Below are 19,925 nucleotides of genomic sequence, written 5' to 3'. Positions count from 1 at the left end.
ATGTTGGAAGGCGGACCCCGAGGAGTCGGTGAGACCACCAAGGGGGGGGCCCTCTCAATGCACGAAGTAGCCGAGTGCTGCCGAGAAGTCTCCTGAGAGATCCTTCTCCTATCCCGTACTAGCACAGTAACACCACCACACCGGACTCAAGGAGGTTGTCTCAAGACAAGCAATTCTTTATCATCAATAAAAGGTTACGAGTTCAATATGTACACGAAGGGATCGAGGGATCCACCAAAAGTCTCAATGTCTCTTTGGAAGGGTAGGGGTAGCGGGACAGTCTTTGGCAGGAGTGTGGTACGAGGGTACCTGGGGCCCAGTTCTTATCCTCACGCTGGAGGACCTCCGATCTCGGAGGGGTCGAGCCGCGATGGCGTCAGCAGGGCTCTGGCGTACAGTTCGTGGAGAGCCGCGATTCAATCAGCAGGGCTCTCAAGATGGTTTCTGCTCAGCTCGAGCCGCGACGTCGTCAGCAGGGCTCCGAGGAAGGTTCCAGCGAGGTTGGGCCGCGACAGCGTCTGCAGGGCTCCGATGTTCCAGGTGGTTCAGAAAAGGGTTCACAGGAGGGAGCCGCGACGCAGTCAGCAGGGCTCGTGATGGTTCCGGCAAGAGTTCGTCTCCGTAGGGTCAGCCGCGATTCGATCAGCAGGGCTCTCGACTCCGGGATACAACTGCCGAGCTGTGGTGGGGTCGCCCCAGATATAGGTCTGGAGCCCTTTGATGTCCGGACCTATGCGCCCGAGGGGGCGGAGTGGCCGGGTGGAGGTGGCCAGACGCCCAGCAGGAGAGGCGCCAGGCCCATGGGAGTTTGCAGGGTGATCACACCCCGAGAGGGGAGGACAGTTGGGGGTCCCATCGATACTGTCCTCCGCCGGGGCGATGAATGGTTCCTGCGGCACCCCCTGGCCAGTTCGTGGTGCCTCGATGTCGGGGCTTCGCTGGGGTCGAGGCTGGGTTGAGCGGGGTCGCGCCGGCTGGGGCACGGTGTGACGTGGATGCCAACAAGATGGCGGAGCCACGAGGAGTATGCGACCACGTGTAGCTCCGGGTGAAGGGCCTTGGTGCAGTCCAGACGGGTGGCCCGTGACGGCCGGGGCGGGGAACGGCCACAATCCAGGGGGTTAAGGACCACGCCACGAGGCCAGGTCCAACATAAGCCCTCCATGCTTTTTGTGTTTAAACGGTAGAGTGGACAGTAGGTTAAGATTGGAGGAACGCAAATCTCGGGAAGGGATATAACGCTCAATCCTTGAAGAAATAAAGGCTGGGCCATTCCCAGCAAGGGCTTTAAAGATGGTACAGCCCAGTTTAAAGGTGCAACGTTTGGCCACTGGGAACCAGTGTAGGCTCTTCATCAGAGGTTTGACGTGATGTCGACTGGGCTGAAGGGCGATTAACCTGGCTGCGTAGTTTTGCGCCAGCTGTAGACGGAGTAATTGATATGCTGGGATACCAACTTATAATGAGTTGGCGTAGTCAATACGCAAAATTACCAAGGCTAGAATGACCAGAATCAGGACCTCAGTGGTCAGGAATCTGCTGATCTTCCGGATTCTGCGCAGATGGAAAAAGCAGGCAGATACCACTGAAACAAGCTGGGCTTTCATGTGCTTTGGCAATAGGACTATATTTTGAAAGTTATACATTCTACATAGTTCAACAACTTATGTGATGATACCACCTTTTGCTATGTGTCTTCTTTATGCTGCATGACAATCACCCTATACAAACTGACCAATGGATTGAGTGGTCTGACTAGATGAGGTGACCCAGGAGGTGTTATCTTGGAACTTGAAGATTATATTATACATTGATGTGACGGAAAGGAGGCCCTCTTGGATGCTCAGACACTCTTCCACATAGCTTCTTACTATTGGAACTTCCTTGGGGACTCTACTGGCTTTCCTTTTGACTGACGCATATGCTGTGAGTGCTATTTCCAGATAACTTTCCCTCATGGGAGAGTACCTTTGAGCTGTCATGGTTCATGTCCCTTCCTGAACTTTTCCAGAGCTTTGGTAATGAATGGAAACATCAAATTTTGATTTGATTTTCCTGCACTCTGAGACCTTAAATGCCTGATAATGATGTAGTAACTCCTTTTAAAACTCTGAAAAAAACCTACCTTTAACTAAATCCTGTTTCGGTCTCTCCTTGATTTATCTTCAATAATTAATTGTGCATTCCAATTAGGGTACTAATGAGGGATGGGAATTCTAATAGAGAGATCTCTGGACAGCAGATACTAATGTTGTTATTCTGCATAGCTCTAACTGAATAATTGGTTTTTATGATCTCAGTTTGACTGAATTTCTTCAGTAGATTTGGTCTAGCAGTGATAGTACTTTACTTGTATAGCTTAGTTCTGAGAGTTTTAAACATGAATATAATTACGAGTTTGTAGGACAATGACACAATTCCTGGTCTTCATTGGATAACTGTAGTTGGATCCCCAATGTCCAACCCCTCTTGGCCTGAAGCAAGATCCATTGGAGGATCAAGTAATTGAACCCAAAGTGTAGTGCTAGGAGATCAAAGGTTTGATAAGAAAATGGGCCCAGTGGCCGTACAGCACTGTACACACAATGTCTCTGAAGGAAGCCTGTTGCTTGTGACACAGCTACAAGGGGTATGCCCAGGATTCCTCACAATATTCTGCATTTAATTTCTAGGCAGTTGATTAACTCTGTGGTAGACCAACCACAGCTCACATCTAGTCTGAGGTCAGAAGCACTCATTCATCTTGCCATTTATTCACCAATGTAACTTCTCATGCAATCATACACTCTGCACAGACTCTCTCTTTCATCAACCTACCAATTAACTCATTTTCACACTCATCCACTCACCCTTCAACACACAAATGCGACTGTTAGTCAGTAAATTATAAAAAGAAGCCAGACTTCTGAATTATGCATGTTCCTGTTTATAGAGAGGACAATAGTGATGCAGCGTGGAATCCAAATTTCTCTCTTCGTCACAGACCAAATACCTCACTAATACATTCAATCAATACATTCACTGGTGGGGTCCATAACACTAACATTCACACATCATTGGTCTGCTTTTTCTGAGAGATGAATGTTTCAAACGCTGACATGAAAGGAATATCTTCTGAACTGACGGAAAATATATCTTACTTAAATATATCTCAAGTATTTTCAATTCAACACATCTTATACCTGAACTCCTAGATATTCCTTCCACTTAACAATGGATCTAATTTAGTTGAGATGGTAAAGTGATTTCTCAATCCTCTAACTTACATTTAAATTTTAAACCTTCTCTGTGAATAAACGACCCAACTCATTTGTATGTAATCATTAATACATTTTATCTAATTAATGCAAACCTTTACTAAATCATTGTTCAAGTCACAGGTCACCATATTTACCTAGTCTGGCCATTTGTCGTCCTCTAAGTCAATCAGGTCGCTCTACAGCACCCTACAGTCCCATAGATTGGGTCGAGACCATAAGCGTGTACAAATCAATCTATGCCCATTAATTAAATGCTCTTCAGTTCATCAGGAAATTGGGCAGCAATTCAGTCCGTCAAAGATTCAGGGAAACAGCTGTCCTGCAGTGTCACCGTCCTCTCCGTCAGCATAACGTCAGGAAAAGAAAAGAGCGAGCGCACGTCCCTATTCTATTGCCTTTTTATAATAAAATCAATGAAAATTTGTAACAACTATCAGTTTTAGACGGATCTCATTGGTGGGTTTAGGGTCGGTCGGTGAAGTTCTCGCATAATTCGTAAGGTTAGGTCATTGCACTTGCTGGTTCCGGTTTTTAAAGACAGTTCATTGTTCTTTGCCTCTTGGCTTCTCTCCCAGTATGTCCTTGGTAAGAACAGCTTGGCTGGGGTCAGGATGAGGCCACTGCTATCCTTTGTTGCGCAGGCGCACTTCACCTAAAACCTCGTGGAGTGTTGTCAGTTGCGTCGAGTCAAAGGAGCGGCCATCTTTATGAAGGCCCAAATGGACAACTTAAGTAAAACAAACACAAAGAATAATTAAAACATGGAAATGGCTAATAAAATGTTAAACCCTCACTAATTCCCCTATGTGTATGTAATTATCTAGCATAATAGCAACATTCAAAGCGTTTATACTCACCCAGTGATGTCATCAGGTGCAACTTACTCTTTACGTCACAAAAGCAACATATATCTTGCAGAATTCTAATTTTCTAGTATTAGTATGCGTACATATTTTAGTTTACAATTATTTTAGCCATGCAAATGCAAATCCCACGTGTAATTCATACATTAATAAGATTGATTAGTATTCCACTTCAAACATTTAATATGATTATAATTAATTGATTATTCTAATTAGTATGCACATGCAAATTGGGGGGGGTATACATAATGTTGTACTACCCGCTCCATCAATCCCCCTTTGGTGATTATATCACCACAACATCAAAATTTTGTATTTCTTTACGGAACTTGAAAATAATTTCTTGCTTTTATTCATAATTCAGTTTCCCCTATTTCTTCTCTCTTAGCTGATTCGTACATGCTCTCTTTAAACTCTTCTAATTCTCTTTCTTGTTTCTTATCTCTTCTCCTTAATTTTTCTCTTTTTAACCTTTTCTGATTTTTATTGTTTTTACAACAAATGCATCCTAATCTTAGCACTAATATTATGAAAATTACACATGTTAATGGAAATAATATTTTACCTAAAAATGTACTACCTAATTTTACTATGAAATTTTTAATAGCTGATATTTTCTTTCCAATCTTTTCCCAAACACCTTCAACCTCCAGTGGTGCAATTTTGTCATGCAATTCTGTAATATTTTTAATATAAATTTTCAGATCTTTACTTTCATCAGAAATGTAAGTACAACAATGTTGACCTTTCAGCATTCCACAGACTCCACCCTCTTTTGCCAATAATATATCAAGGGAAAGTCGATTTTGCATTACCATAGCACGCATGGCAACCATTTCAGTGTTTACTAATAAGAATCCTCCGGCGATGCTTGTTGACAAGCGATCCACTACTGTTGATAATTTTCTAATTTTGTTTGCATTCAGAGATATTCCCACTGCTGGTATCAATGCTCCAAAAATGTCGCCCACAATTTCTGTCCAAGATTCTCTCTTATTACGTACTAAATAACAACCTAAACTATGTACACTGTCTTCTCCTCTATCCATATGCAAGATCTTCGGGAAAACCAGGCCTACGTAACATGTGCCATACCAATGGTCTGGCAAACGGTAATATGCCCTGTTCCCACAAATAAAATATAATCCAGGGAAGACTGGATCCTTTCCACCTTTAAACACCCATCCACCCATGATTCAGTATGTATCATGGCACTCACTGTTAGCTAAAAAGTAATTATCATATGCAGTTTGATTCCGTCTAATAAACAAGGTGTGACTCTGCCTGTCTGCACGGTCCTGTGCTGTCGTTGTTCTTCGCCACGAGGGCATCCTGTCTCATTTGATGACCTCCTTGGCCATCCTGCTGTCCCTGTTTCCCCCCGCCGCCGCTGCCTCTCCAACTCGGCACGGGCGCTGAGAAGGGGGGACTACAACTCCCAGGGTCCTCTGCGGCAGGAGCCACCGCTGCTGATTCGCGCACCTGGAGGCGCTTTAAAATCAAGGCCAGCCCCGGGGGAGGGGGTGTGACTCTGCCTGTCTGCACGGTCCTGTGCTGTCGTTGTTCTTCGCCACGAGGGCATCCTGTCTCATTTGACCACCTCTTCGGCCATCCTGCTGTCCCTGTTTCCCCCCGCCGCCGCTGCCTCTCCAACTCGGCACGGGCGCTGAGAAGGGGAGACTACAACTCCCAGGGTCCTCTGCGGCAGGAGCCGCCGCTGCTGATTCGCGCGCCTGGAGGTGCTTTAAAATCAAGACCAGCCCCCGCATCGCGGGACGCGTGCAGGTGTTGCCGGGCTAAGCCCGGGCAAAGGGCGGGCTGTCTGTGGCTGTCAGGGGCCAGAGGAGGCCGGGCAGGGCCACCCCCCATGGACTCGCAGTTCAATGCAAACCATTCCCTCAGGTGACTGTCATATACACACGGGCGGTTGCTACACTAAATCGCTGTTTATTGTTGTATAAGGGTGTGTTTAGAATTGTATAAGTATGAATAGACGTAAGGGCGCGGTGGGGACACTTGATGCATTCATGATTAGGGCAGAGAGCCTACTCACGCATGAGATCGAGCTAACTGAGCGGCGACTATCCCTAGATTTACTAACGGCTCAAAGACGCTCTTCTTTGGAAGCTCTAACTCAGGGAGACATTTTACATCACCGGCTCCCTGTATCACCTACCCTTCCTCCTATGTCTGAGGCATCTTCTCCCCAATCCTCCTTATTAGTAATCCCGGACTCCCCCTCTGTCACTATCTCAAGTAGACAAAAATTTCGGACTCGAACCCGCAATTCAAAAATTTCTATGGAGTCTAAATCTAAGGAACCACCGGCCAAACGCAACAGGGGCCCCAATCTTAAATCCAAATCCCACAACTGCTCTGAAGTTCTTACTGCTGTTCCCCTAAAAATGCCAGCTGCTCCAACTACCATGTCTACTGGCACCCAAACCGATGACATAATCTGCTCCCCAAGCAAGGATGACATTATGGCCACCTTGGAGTCGGGCTTGAGAGCAATAGTTAACCACTCCAAGGCCTTATTTGATAAAAACTTCTCTTATTTACAGGAAAGACTCACACGCATGGAGCAATTGTTAACCCGGGAGTCAGTTTCTGATCTCCCGGTTGATAACCGCAATCCTTTAGTCACAACCATTCATATGCAGGGGGATTCTGTTAACCTAGGTCTTGGGATGGCTGACGCTATCAATAGGACCCAGTGTCCACCTAGCAGCCCACCGCAACATCACTCTGCGATTGTTCCCCCCCAAACATCGGACCCTGAAGCAAGACAATCCACCATAGATCCAACGCCGCCAAAGACTTTTCCTGAAACTGAGGCCCTGAATCTTCCCCCTGCCTCCTATCCTTATGTGATAGTTTTGGCTGGAGTTCCCTGCTTGTCAGGTTCTAGGAAGGAGTCATGGGTGGACCTCCGAAACAAATGAGTGGATTGGCTGAGGAAATACAAAGGGTTCGATCCGGCCAGATTGCACGAAATCCTAATGGTGCGTAGAGTGGGATGGGTGGGTGAATCTGTTAAAAATATTACAGGTGATTGTATTGTTATTAATTTTTGTAGACCCCACACTGTACGGTGTCTAATGCAAGCCCGTGAGTTATCGCCGGGTCTAAAGTCGAATATATGCATGTTTACTCTTGGTTATTTTTATAAACCCATTATTAATGCATGTGCGCCCACGCCCAAGGCCCTTCCTCTGGTTAATCGCTTCTCAGCTTTGTCAGATTTAGATGTTCCCGACTGACAATCAAGAGTGAGTGCTAAACCCCCTGCCCTGTCACAGATTGAGGCTACTCCTGCTCTTTCCCCAGCACCAGTACTTGTTATTCAAAATAGCCTAGACAGTCACTCAGGGAGAGTTGTGTCAAAAGCGGGCACCTTAAATGTTTTAAGTTGGAACATAGCAGGCCTCCAACAGAGGCTACGCGATCCCGGGTGGCTCAGCTTAATTCAGAGTCACGACATAATCATGCTACAGGAGACATGGGCCACTACGGAACTGTATGTTAACGGGTTCCACTGCTATAACACTCTGGCAACCAAATCCAGAATGGGCCGTCCCTCGGGAGGCTTATCTACCTGGGTTAATATCCCTGCCGGAGGCACTACTAGGGTTATACCAACGAATAACCAGAATTTCCAGGCCATATCATTCAACCAGAAAATAAGTTTCTTTCTGGTTAACTTTTACAATAATGATTTTAGTTCATCACCAAATATAATTTTTATAAATCTTTTTAACTTTACTACTACTTTGGAATCTAGGCACGACTTTGATCACAACCCCATTAAGGTCTGCCTAAAAGCAATCCACCACCCGGTATACTACAAGGAATGTGGAGCTAGGAACCTCTCCATATGTTCAAATAATCTTAGATTAAAATGGAGGGGTATTAATATTAAGGGGACTTTTCAGACACTGGTTAGAGATAACTTACCCCTTTTCCTCTCTTGTTTGTCTGACCTAAATCCGAATCCCGAGGCAGTTGAGGATTTCGTAAAGATCTACTCAGCTTTCCGAGCCCAACTCATGACTCCGCGGCGCATAGTCTTGGATGGCCCGAGATGGTTTGACCACGAGTGTTCTCTAGCCAACCGTGACTTGCGGCGTGTTTTATCTTCCTGCCCGAGGAACCTGACCGATGTGAAAAATGCTAGGATCCGATATAAACTGGCCATTACTAGAAGGAAGGAGGAGATCTTAGAAGAGTGCTGGGAGGTGTTAGCGCGAACTGCTGATCGCGGAAGGGGGGATATCTTTTGGGCCGCGGTCAAAGACTTGCGTAGCTCAGGCCAGCTTCTGACCCCAATGGACTGCACCATTTCTGGTGCAGCCTGGGTGGACCATTTTTCTAAGATCTATGCCGCCCCGCACTCAGTAATAGCTATCCCAATATTTAACCACCCCCGTGGGTAGAAATATCATTATCGGAGGTGGAAGAAGCCATTACCCAGAGTGCGGGGAATAAGGCCCCAGGCCCGGACGGCCTTCCTATTGATATCATTAAATCTTACCCCGACTTGTGGGGCCCTCTTTTGTTGAATGTTTTTAAAAATCTAACACTTACCTCCCCACCACCAACTTGGTCATCAAGCACAATAGTGCCTATCTTTAAGAAGGGAGACCGGTCCCAACCATCCTGTTACAAGCCTAGCTCCCTCATTGACAACACCCTAAAAATACTAGGCAGAGTGCTATATAATAACATTTTGATCTGGGCCGAGGATAATCATATCTTAGAGAGTTGCCAGTTGGGTTTTCGAAATAAGGTTGGTACGGCAGAGCAATGTCTTAACCTCAACCTTATTTTGGGTAAATATACTGTAGCTCGTAAATCCCCAATTTACCTTGCCTTCATAGACCTATCCACTGCCTTCGACCTCGTTAACAGGTCGATGCTTTGGAGGGCCTTACTGCAATATGGCCTGGATGAATCTTTGGTTCATTTCCTGGCCTATTTGCACAGAGATTTGACAGCCTGCATTAGGATTAGCCAAGGGGGTGAGGTGACTGATGCGATAAAAGTGCATGGAGGGGTCAGACAGGGCTGTGTCTTAGCCCCTCTTTAATTTATCATTTATATTAATGGGCTACACAAGTTTTTGGTTTCTCTAACTTGTGACGTCCCCAAAATAAAGGGCAATTACCTCCCCGCCCTGCTATATGCAGATGATGCGGTCCTTATGGGCCGCACCCCTAATGCGTTACGCACCCTAGTGAATGGTTTCGTCGACCATATGGACTCTTTGGACTTAAAGACCAATTTAAAAAAATCCTTTGTCATGTCCTGTGGCCCGAAGAAACGACACATTGGAAGCATTGTTGTGGGGACAGAGAGATTGGGGTTTACTAGCAGCTTCCCGTATTTGGGAGTGGTCTTTGCTGCGAACAACTCCTGGAGTGGGCATATAGCCCACTCCAGGGGTAGGTTCTCAAAGGCCATTAACTCTATCCTGAGCCTCCCTCGTCCTAAAAAGAATGGCGCGTTGGCTGCCACCCTAAAGATATATAAGGCCCAATGCGTCCCGGTTGCAACGTATGGAGCTGAGGTTTGGGGAACTGCCAGATGCCCACACATTCTTGCTGAGGAAAATAGATTTTGCAGGAAACTCCTCTGTGCCCCCATCTCCTCTCCCCACTACATATGTCATAAAGAATTGGGGTTGCACTTCATAGGGGATTTTATTCGTGCTCGCCCTGCTCTTTTTTGGCTGGCTATTTGGAAAAACCCTGCCGCTAAATTGACTAGGGACATCATAGAGGATTGCTTATGTTGTGATAGAGGCATGGCCATCCCTTGGCTTTCTGGGGTGCTGAGCGTTCTTTGTAGTGTGAACTTTCAAAACGTCTTTTTTTTATCCTACCACTACCCAGCTCCCACCTAAGTCTGTACTCAAACAAGCTCTCTATACGTTGTTCAATGATGAAAGGGTTGTGAGAGAGTCCATGAAACCTAGTGTTACTAGATACCTAGCCCGCAATCTTCTAACCTATCCCACACCCAGCTATTTAACTCTCCCAATGAGTCACTGGGAGCGAGGCCTCTTATTTCGTCTTAGGGCTGGTACTATTAAATATGCTCTCAGTTTCCCGCTATGGAATTATAATGATCAAATTGCCGAGCCGTGCCTATGTGATTGCCGGAGTGATCAAACAATTTTACATTTTTTATTCTTTTGTACATTTTATATTAAATATATTAAATGTTTTTTAACTCCGTATTTTAAAAATTGAAACCAATTAGCCTGGACCTCGCACTTTCGATGATATTGACCCTGGATGATCATGAACTTGTTTTCCGTGTGGGCTCCTTTTTAAAAACTGCGGTTCGTGCCCGTTTAACTATGTCTTAAAGTATGCATGGATTGTTGTTTTTATTCTGTAAATATCTGCATATTGTATATTTGCAATGTTCACTGTATCTTGTGCTTTTATGGATTATTATCCGAATAAAGTTTTGAAACTTGAAACTTGAACCTACACAATTTCCCTTTCTGGGGCCAATCTAAAGCCATAGTTGGACTAGCTTCACCTTTCAAGTGTTTTTCCATTTCTACATCCCAGAGTGTCTTCTCCACCTTTCCTTCAGATGCCTTTCTTTGCATTTTCAGTCTCCTTTATTCAACCATATCTAAAAATGTCTTTTCCTCTTTCTTTAAGCTGCAAGTCAAATTGTTTTTAAATATATATTCTAATGTTAGTTCTTTAGTTTCTAAGAAAAATTCACCTAATACTTTAGCAGGTTTTACCTTATTTAGTTTATTGATTGCAGGTACTTGTGCAAAAATGTTATCTACATTTGAAAAATAATATTCTAATTTTCCCGTTTGATAAAATAAACTGGCTATTACACTACATGTTATTCCATATGTTACTGGAAGGTGATGAAAATGTCACTCCTTCTGAAACAGAGGCAGGTAACTGCATGCAGACGTAGCAGGCCCTTACGTCCATTGTCTTTACGTATTCATACAATAATTTTGAGAACACATTGTTAGAAAAATCAGTTATAGACCTATCTTTATGTAAATAATTGTTATCTATTACAGTCGGTACTACCTTTGGAATCTTTCCTACATTAGTTTTGTTCTCACTATGACCTTCTAGTGTATCTATAGCAGGGGTACTCACAAACTTACTCTTGGGGGCCAAATTTACAGTGTGGTTTGTGGCCGAGGGCCGCACCTTGGGGGCGGGGTCATTGGGGGAGGGGGCGGGGCTAGAGCAACAAAAAAAAACTGTGACCATGAGGTGGAACACAGGTCCCTGCAGCAGACGCCTTCGTCTACTGAGCCACCGGACCCGGTATACACATATCTCTCGCTCTCCCTCTCTCTATCTCCCTCCCTCCCTCCTCCGTCTCCCTCCGTCTCCCTCCCTCCTCTGTCTCCCTCCCTCTCTCCTTCTATCCGTCTCTCTCCCTCTCTGTCTCCCTCTCTGTCTCCCTCCCCCTCTCTCCCTCCCTCTCCTTCCCTCTCGGTCTTCCTCCCTCCCTCTGTCTCCCTCCATCTCCCTCCCTCCCTCTGTCTCCCTCCATCTCCATCCCTCCTTGTCTCCCTCAGTCTCCCTCCCTCCTTGTCTCCCTCCATCTCCCTCCCTCTGTCTCCCTCCCTCCATCTCCCTCCCTCCATCTCCATCCGTCTCCCTCCCTCTGTCTCCCTCCCTCCGTCTCTCTCTCTGTGTCCCTCCCTGTCTCTCTCCCTGTCTCTCTCCCTGTCTCTCTCCCTCCCTCTCCCTCTGTCTCTCTCCCTCCCTCTCCCTCTCCCTCTGTCTATCTCCCTCTGCCTCCCTCTCCTTCCCTCTCAGCCTCCCTCCCTCCGTCTCCCTCCCTCCCTGTCTCCCTCCGTCTCCCTCCCTCCATCACCCTCCCTCCGTCTCCCTCCCTCCATCTCCCTCCCTCTGTCTCCTTCCCTCCGTCTCCCTCCCTCCCTCCGTCTCTCTCTCTGTCTCCCTCCCTCTATCTCTCCCTGTCTCTCTCCCTGTCTCTCTCCCTGTCTCTCTCCCTCTGTCTCTCTCCCTCTGTCTCCCTCTCTCTCCCTCTGTCTCTCTCCCTCTGTCTCCCTCTCCCTCCCTCTGTCTCCCTCCCTCCCTCTGTCACCCTCCGTCTCCCTCCCTCCCTCCCTCTGTCTCCCTCCATCTCCCTCTCCCTCCCTCCCCCTCCCTCTGTCTCCCTCTCTCCCTGTCTACCTCCATCTCCCTCCCTCCGTCTCCCTCCCTCCGTCTCTCTCCCTCCATCTCCCTCCCTCCATCTCTCTCTCTGTCTCCCTCCCTCTATCTCTCCCTGTCTCTCTCCCTCTGTCTCCCTCTCTCTCCCTCTGTCTCTCTCCCCCTGTCTCCCTCTCCCTCCCTCTGTCTCCCTCCCTCCCTCTGTCACCCTCCGTCTCCCTCCCTCCCTCCCTCTGTCTCCCTGCATCTCCCTCCATCTCCCTCCTTCCGTCTCCCACCCTCCATCTCCCTCCCTCTGTCTACCTCCCTCCCCTCCCTCCCTCTCTGCCTCTCTCTGTCTCCCTTCCTCTCCCTCCCTCTGCCTCCCTCCCTCTCCCTCGCGCTCCCTCCGTCACCCTCTGTCATCTCACCCTGTGTGTGTGTCAGCCCTCAGCCCGGGCTGAGACAGCTTCCCAGCACGCACACACACACACAGCGCACTGAGACAGCTTACCAGCACTCACACACAACCCCACCCGAGTACTTCACAGGTCTTTAAAAGACCATTTACATTTTAAAGCTTTGTTGTATTTCACCTCTTAGGCCCCTGCATCTCCACTTTGACAATCACTGGAATCCCCCGGCCCCCACAGAGCAGAGTCTCAGAGTCCGGGCTGCTGCATCCGACACTCCAACAGTGTTTGCTAACACTATTTAATTTATTTTTTAAAACACATGTAGGATGTCTGCAAGGTCCGTGGGCCGCCGAGGAAGGCTTGCCGGGCCGCTGGCGGCCTGCGGGCCGTACTATGAGTAACCCTGATCTATAGTAACCTTAAAAGAGATCAGAAGAGCAAGTATGCTCCACAGAAGCATTAATAATCCTGTACAACAGCAACACATTTTACACCATCTCCTCAAAAAGGTACATCTACCTTTGCTATCTATGTTAGCCATCTTTGCTAATATGGACCGTGTCTTTTGACTTAGCCTCTTCTACTTCACAACTAGTTTTTCTAACCCACGGCTCTAAGCACCTATTTGGTTCTACCAGTTTTTCTCTTTTTTTTTGTTTGTTTTGTCTTTTTCAATAATTTTCTTGACTCATTCAGTTTGGCATTTCATCATTCTTCACTTTTCTATCCCGATCTGTATACAGAATGTCCTGAACATCCGTTTCTTCTCCAATATCGGACAAGATAACTCTCAGGATTTCCACTTCTTCGTCTTCCTCAACCACTTCTGGTACAACCACCTCTGGATTTCCTTGGCTATCTGCCTCTTCTTTCACTTCAAGCAGGGCCACATACGTCCATTCTGGTGATTTGTACTTCTGGTTAGGTTTCCTTGTCCTCTTGTTTTCCTCAATCACGATTGTTTCTCCTTCTTTTGATTTTTCCTGACTCGTTACTTCATTCACCTGCTCAGCCCTCGGTGAATTTACTCGTGTCAATCGATATCTCAATTTTTTTATTTTATTCGGCCAAACGTCGTCCCTTGCAACTCTTTTCAATTTACTTCCTCTATCGTTCTTTTCAGTTCTCCAAGCTCTTTTCCTTAGAACTCGCCCTTCAGGTATTTCATCTTCGCTTTCTTCAGATTCTGTTTCAACTTGCTTTTTACTCTCGACAATTCCTTTTTCCACCACTTGTTTTGTTTTTCCTACTTCTATCCCTCCTCGAGTCTCCGATACGCAATCTTCCTGCTGACAACTTATCCCTTCACCTAACTGGATGTTGCTGTTCCCTACGCCGTCTCGGGGGTCTTCCGCAAAAATCTGTCCCTCTCTCTCTGTATCTGTCCCTTGTTCACTTAAATTGGTTATTTCAGGTGGAATTTCTCTCAATCTTTCATTTGGCACTTCCTTTTCACTAATTTCTTTAAGCGTCAATTCACTGTTTTTCTCTTTGTTCTTCCCTTGTTCTTTCCTGGAACATTGCGTTCCTTGTTCAATTTCGGAATCTGAACTGGTATCAGCAATCTGTAGCCTTCTTCTCAGGGAACTACTGCCAGGGACCAAAGTTAGACTTGGTTCTCCTTCCCCCCCTTTCAGGATTTTCTCTTGTTTTTGATTCTCCGTCATCTGACTCGGTACTGGATTCTGATTCACCAAAATATTATTTTTCTGTGCTGTCCACTGGATTTGGAATTCTCAATGTATGACTTGCATGGATCCAGTTTTTCAATCCAGCACACTTTACAGCTGTCGTTGTGGTCAGAATGACTTGTCTTGGGTTGCCCCACCTTGGAACCAAACAGTTTCTTCTTCTGTGGACCTTTATCCTTACCCAGTCCCCTGGGCTCAGATCATGCGCTGGCTTCTTTTCAAGGGTGGTGGCATCCGCTCCATCCTGATGAAACACAGAATGAACTACGTCAGCCAGGTTTTTACAGTATTCCAACACCATGTCATCAGTTATAGTCACCAGCTTGTTGACTGGTATAAACATGTGCCTCATGGCTCGTCCCATAATTATTTCATGGGGGCCTAACCCTGTAGTTCTGTCTGGAATTGATATAATAGTCATGAGTACCAGAGGCAAGATATCAGGCCATTTCATACCTGTGGCTAAACACATTTTCCCTATTCTATTTTTGATAGTACCATTCATTTGTTCCACCACACCAGAAGCCTCTGGTCGGTAGGCACAATGTAGTTTCTGTTGTACATTCAATGCTTCACAAATCAGTTTTATGATCTCATTATGAAAATGTCCTCCTCGGTCTGATTCAATTGTCACTGGCAACCCAAATCTAGGGATAAATTCTCTCAAAAGTAACTTTGCCACTGTCATCCCATCATTTGTCCTTGTTGGAAATGCCTCCACCCATCTGGAAAACAGGCAGACCATAACCAAAACATACCTCAATCTGTTACAGGAAGGCATCTCAATGAAATCCACTTGCATTCTGGTAAAAGGCCCTCCTTCTCGGCCTATTGTTCCTAGACTCACTACTGTTTTTCTCCCAGGATTATATTGCTGACATATTAGGCATCTTTGACAAAGACTTTCTGCTACAAGTCTGAACTTTGCATTGTACCAGGTCTGCTTAAATGACCTGATCATAGCATCTCTCCCTATGTGTCCCTGCAATGGTAGACATCATGCTATCAGGCATAACTGGTCTTCCATCTCGATAAACCCACACATGATCTTTCTCTCTTGGTGCACATCCTGCTTTTACCCACTGTTCCTTTTCCTCATCTCCTGCTTCTTCCAGAAACTATCTTACTTCTTCCCATGTTCCCACAGTGTTAGTAAACATCAAAGAGCAAGAAATTATTTCCCGTTCCTTAGCCCGATTAATAGAATTCTGATTTTGTGCACAGTATTGTGCCATGTCATTAGCATACTGGTTTCCTGTGGCGATATAATCACCACTATGACTGTGAGCAGCACACTTAACAACAGCCAATTGCCTAGGTAGCTGTATCGCCTCAAGCAACTTTCCTACCACTTCAGCATTTTTAATGGGAGTTCCACTTGAGGTTAAGAATCCTCTTTGCAGCCATAACTGGCCGAAGTCGTTGACCACTCCAAAGCCGTACTGGCTGTCAGTTATCACAGTTACTCTCACACTTTTCCCAATCTTGCACACTCTAGTCAGAGCCACAAGCTCTGCTACTTGGGCCGATTTTACTCTTTCAGATAGGATGCTTCCATCACGGCTGCGACCGTACATACTACATATGCTGCACTCAACACGCCTTCATCTGTTCTCAAACAAGACCCAACAACAAACATCACAAAATCACTTTCCGGCAAAGGTACATCTTTTATGTCCGGTCGTGGTTTTGTACAAAAATCAAGTACATCCAGACAATCATGATCTGCTTCATCTCTGACTTCCACATTCTCAGCGTCAGGCAACAATGTTGAAGGATTCATATTCAAACATCTCACAAGACTTACATTGGTTGCACCTAATATGACCGTTTCATACTTAGTCAGCCGACTATGTGTCATATACTGAGTACGACTCCTTGTTAAAAGGATCGCCACATCATGAGGTACAAACACTTTTACAGGATATCCCATTACAATCCCCTCACTCTGCTCCAAACTTCGGCATGTAGCAGCTACTGGTTTCAAACACCCAGGTAGGGCTACTGTTACTGGGTCAAGCACTGATGAAAAATATGCAATTGGTCTACTCAGTTTTCCATGCTTCTGTATCAACACAGAGAGTGCACATCCATTTCTCTCACTGCAGTACAACTCAAACTCTTTCTCATAATCTGCCATACCTAATGCAGGTGCTTCACACAATCCATCTCTCAATCGTTTAAATGCTGCCAATTATTCCTTGTTCAAATCAATGGGATCTTTCACATCACTTCTCGTCAGTCGCACCAAAGGTTTTGCAATCTAAGAAAAGTTACTGATCCACTGACGACAATATCCAACCATTCCCAGAAACATTCTCACCTCTCTTTGGGTCATGGGTGCTCTCATTCCTTTTATGATCCTGATTCTGTATATCGTTATTTTTCTCAAGCCTTTCTCAATGTTGTGTCCTAAATACTGTACTTCTTTCTTACAGAATTGCAATTTTGATGGTGACACCTTCAGTCCTCCATCTGCCAAATGATTTAGCAATGCTATAGTGTCTACCTCACAGGCTTCACGTGTTTTCGACGCCACAAGGAGGTCGTCGTTATATTGAACTAACACCGAATTTTCAGGCATTTCTAGACTTTCCAAAGACTTTTTTAATAGCTGATTGAATATTGAGGGGCTTTCTGTATACCCCTGTGGAATTCGGCACCAAGCCAACATACGCTTGCCGAAACGAAATGCAAAAATTTGCTGACTGTCATGGTGTCATGGGATGGAAAAGAAAGCATGGCATACATCAATCACTGTATACCATTCTGCGTCATGGGGAATCGGATATCAAATCACAGATGGATTCGGTACAATGGGACAGCATGACACAACGATTTTGTTTATCTTTCTCAAATCATGTACTAGCCTAAACTTCCCATTAGGCTTTTTCAGTCCCATTATTGGGGAATTACATGGACTACTCATTATTTCTCTCAATATTCCTTGTCTTATCATTTTCTCTATCACTGGAGCTACTCCTTCAATTATTTCTGGTGTCAATTTATATTGAGGGACATTTGGATAGCTTACTCCTTCCTTTACTGTTATTTTTACTGGATCTACATTTCTCATTAATCCCACATCTTCTCCAGTGAAGTCCCAAACTTCCGCTTTTACGGACTGTTTTAATTCTTTGGGTAATTCATCAGGGTTAAATACAGCATAGGTCTCAAAAACCTCATTTTCCCTGTTAGCTATGGTACTTTTATACAGCACATCATCATCTGGAGTTTCAAATGCTATCCCATCCGGGGTACAAAATATAGTGCAATTCATTTTGCACAGCAAGTCTCTTCCTAATAAATTCACAGGACTGGTATCGCACACGACAAAGCCGTGCATTTCCGAAAATTTCCCTATGCTTACTTTCACTGGTTCTGTAAGGTAAGTTTTAATGTGTCTGTTGGATACACCAACTACTTGGATTGTTTCATCCGAGAGAGGAAGATTCTTAACATCAGCTGATCTGACAGTTGATCGAGTCGCACCATTATCAACTAGGAAAGTAATATTTTCATTATTAACCTTCCCATCTACAAATGGGCCTGTCTGGTCTACTTCTAGAGTTGCCCCAAGTGCGCACTCTTCTTCCTCCCTTCGGCACCGTCAATAACCTTCTTCTGAATCACTCTCATCGCGTTGTAGCCAATACTGCGAGACAGCGCTAGCGTGGGGTAGCTTATTTACCTATTCTTCATCGTAGAATCCTGTTTAGCTACTATACTTCTGAGAGTTTCTGCTCTGTGGAAAAGGCGGTTTTGGCACCTGATTCGGTTGGGCAACAACCTGCTGCTGTCGCTGCGGTTGACCACTCACCTCATTCTGCACCTGTGGATTCAATGATGCATTTTCATTGTTAGAACTTTGGGGAAATTTACACTCGGTTTTCCAATGCCCTATCCTACTGCAAATATGGCATGGGAATTTCTTTTTAGCTTCTTCTATATTAAAGCTTCCTTTCCCTTTTCCAGGACCAAATTTCTGTCTTGTTCCTGTGTTATTTGCCTGTTCTGCTAATTGAGCTTCCTGCCTCTCTGCTACTTTTACCTGTGCCCACATAGGCTTTTCTTTCAATTTTCGCTGCTTTGCTTCAATCTCATCACTGAAATATTTGGCATGTCTCAATACTTCATCTTTTTTCTTATTTTGCCAATCAACAGTATGTTGTTTTATCATTTCACTAATTTCTGGACGTAGACCATATACAAATCTGTATACGAAATGACTCAAATCCTTTTCGCTCAGATTTTCATCTCCACTAAACTGTTTAAAAGCTAATATTAGCCTTTCATATTATGCATGCACTGACTCTTTACTTTCTTGGTGTGTTCGGTCAATTTTGACCCAATCTGTTTCTTTAGGAGGTACCTTGTTTTTCAGAAATGCCATAACCTGTTCATATTTCTTCATTACTTCAGGGTCTGGAGCCCCTGTTTTTGGATCCCTGGGATATTCCTGAGTTGGCCAATTAATCATGAGCTTGCACTCTGTCCATAAATCTGCTGGTACTATTATGTCAAATAGACTGTTAAAGTCAATCCATAATACTTTAGACAATTTGATAAATCTATCCACCTGTCTGTACCACTCGACAGGCTTTTCACGTAGTCGATGGAAATCATTCGTAAAGGACAAAATGTCCTGTCTTGTTCATGGGTCATGTACATATCCTCCTCCTGGAATCTCTCTCATAGGGCATTCTGTTACTACCTTTTCTTTTTCTCTTACAGGGAATGCTGCAAATGTTTTATCTGAGGCATCCTCTTGTTTCCTATACCACCTGCTTTTCCATTTTTTCACATCTCCCCATTTCCTCAACAAGACAATTATTTCCTTAATCTGACTTATCCGTTCTGTGGTATTCAGATTTTCAATATCTTTTTCAGTGAAATCAATTCAATATGGTTTTTGCAAAGCCTTTACCTTTTCAATATCTATTCCCATTTCATTTGCTACTTCTTCTAGTCGTTCATGTAGGTTTTTTGCTCTCCATGTCACACTTTTGCACAAAAATAGTAATTCTTCATCTTGGTAATTTTTTAATTTCTCTGTGGGGATAGTTCCTACTATTAGTTCTTCCAGTACCATTCGTAACTTGGCCACATCTATTGATTGGGATTCTTTGTCTTTTCTCTGTAAACTTCTTAACCATTCACTTAATTCTTCTGTAGATGGTTCTACTGGTTTCTCTATGCTACCCTGTTCTGGAATCTTTTGTGCTTCCAAAATTGACTCTACTGTCGTTATACTCTTTTCGGGAAAATTCTGACTTATGAATGGATTGCTCGAAACATTTGGTTCGATCATACTTATTGTCTGTCTCCATGGATTCTCATTCTGGCTCGGTTTTTACTGCTCAACCTGTTTATGGCTCTTATAAGGAACTGTTAAACAATTTTCGGTATCTTTTTGCTTATCAAAAATAGGAATTACTGGACCTATAGTCACCGGAACTGTTACAGCTTCCAGATTTTTAGTAAATTCTCTTATTTTCTCTGTTAATTCTAAGGTTGTTTTCGCTAATTC

Source organism: Triturus cristatus, chromosome 11 (genome assembly GCF_964204655.1).
Source record: "Triturus cristatus chromosome 11, aTriCri1.1, whole genome shotgun sequence".
Classification (NCBI taxonomy): Eukaryota; Metazoa; Chordata; class Amphibia; order Caudata; family Salamandridae; genus Triturus; species Triturus cristatus.
The sequence above is the reverse complement of the archived record's forward strand: the minus strand, read 5'-3'. Positions refer to the sequence as shown.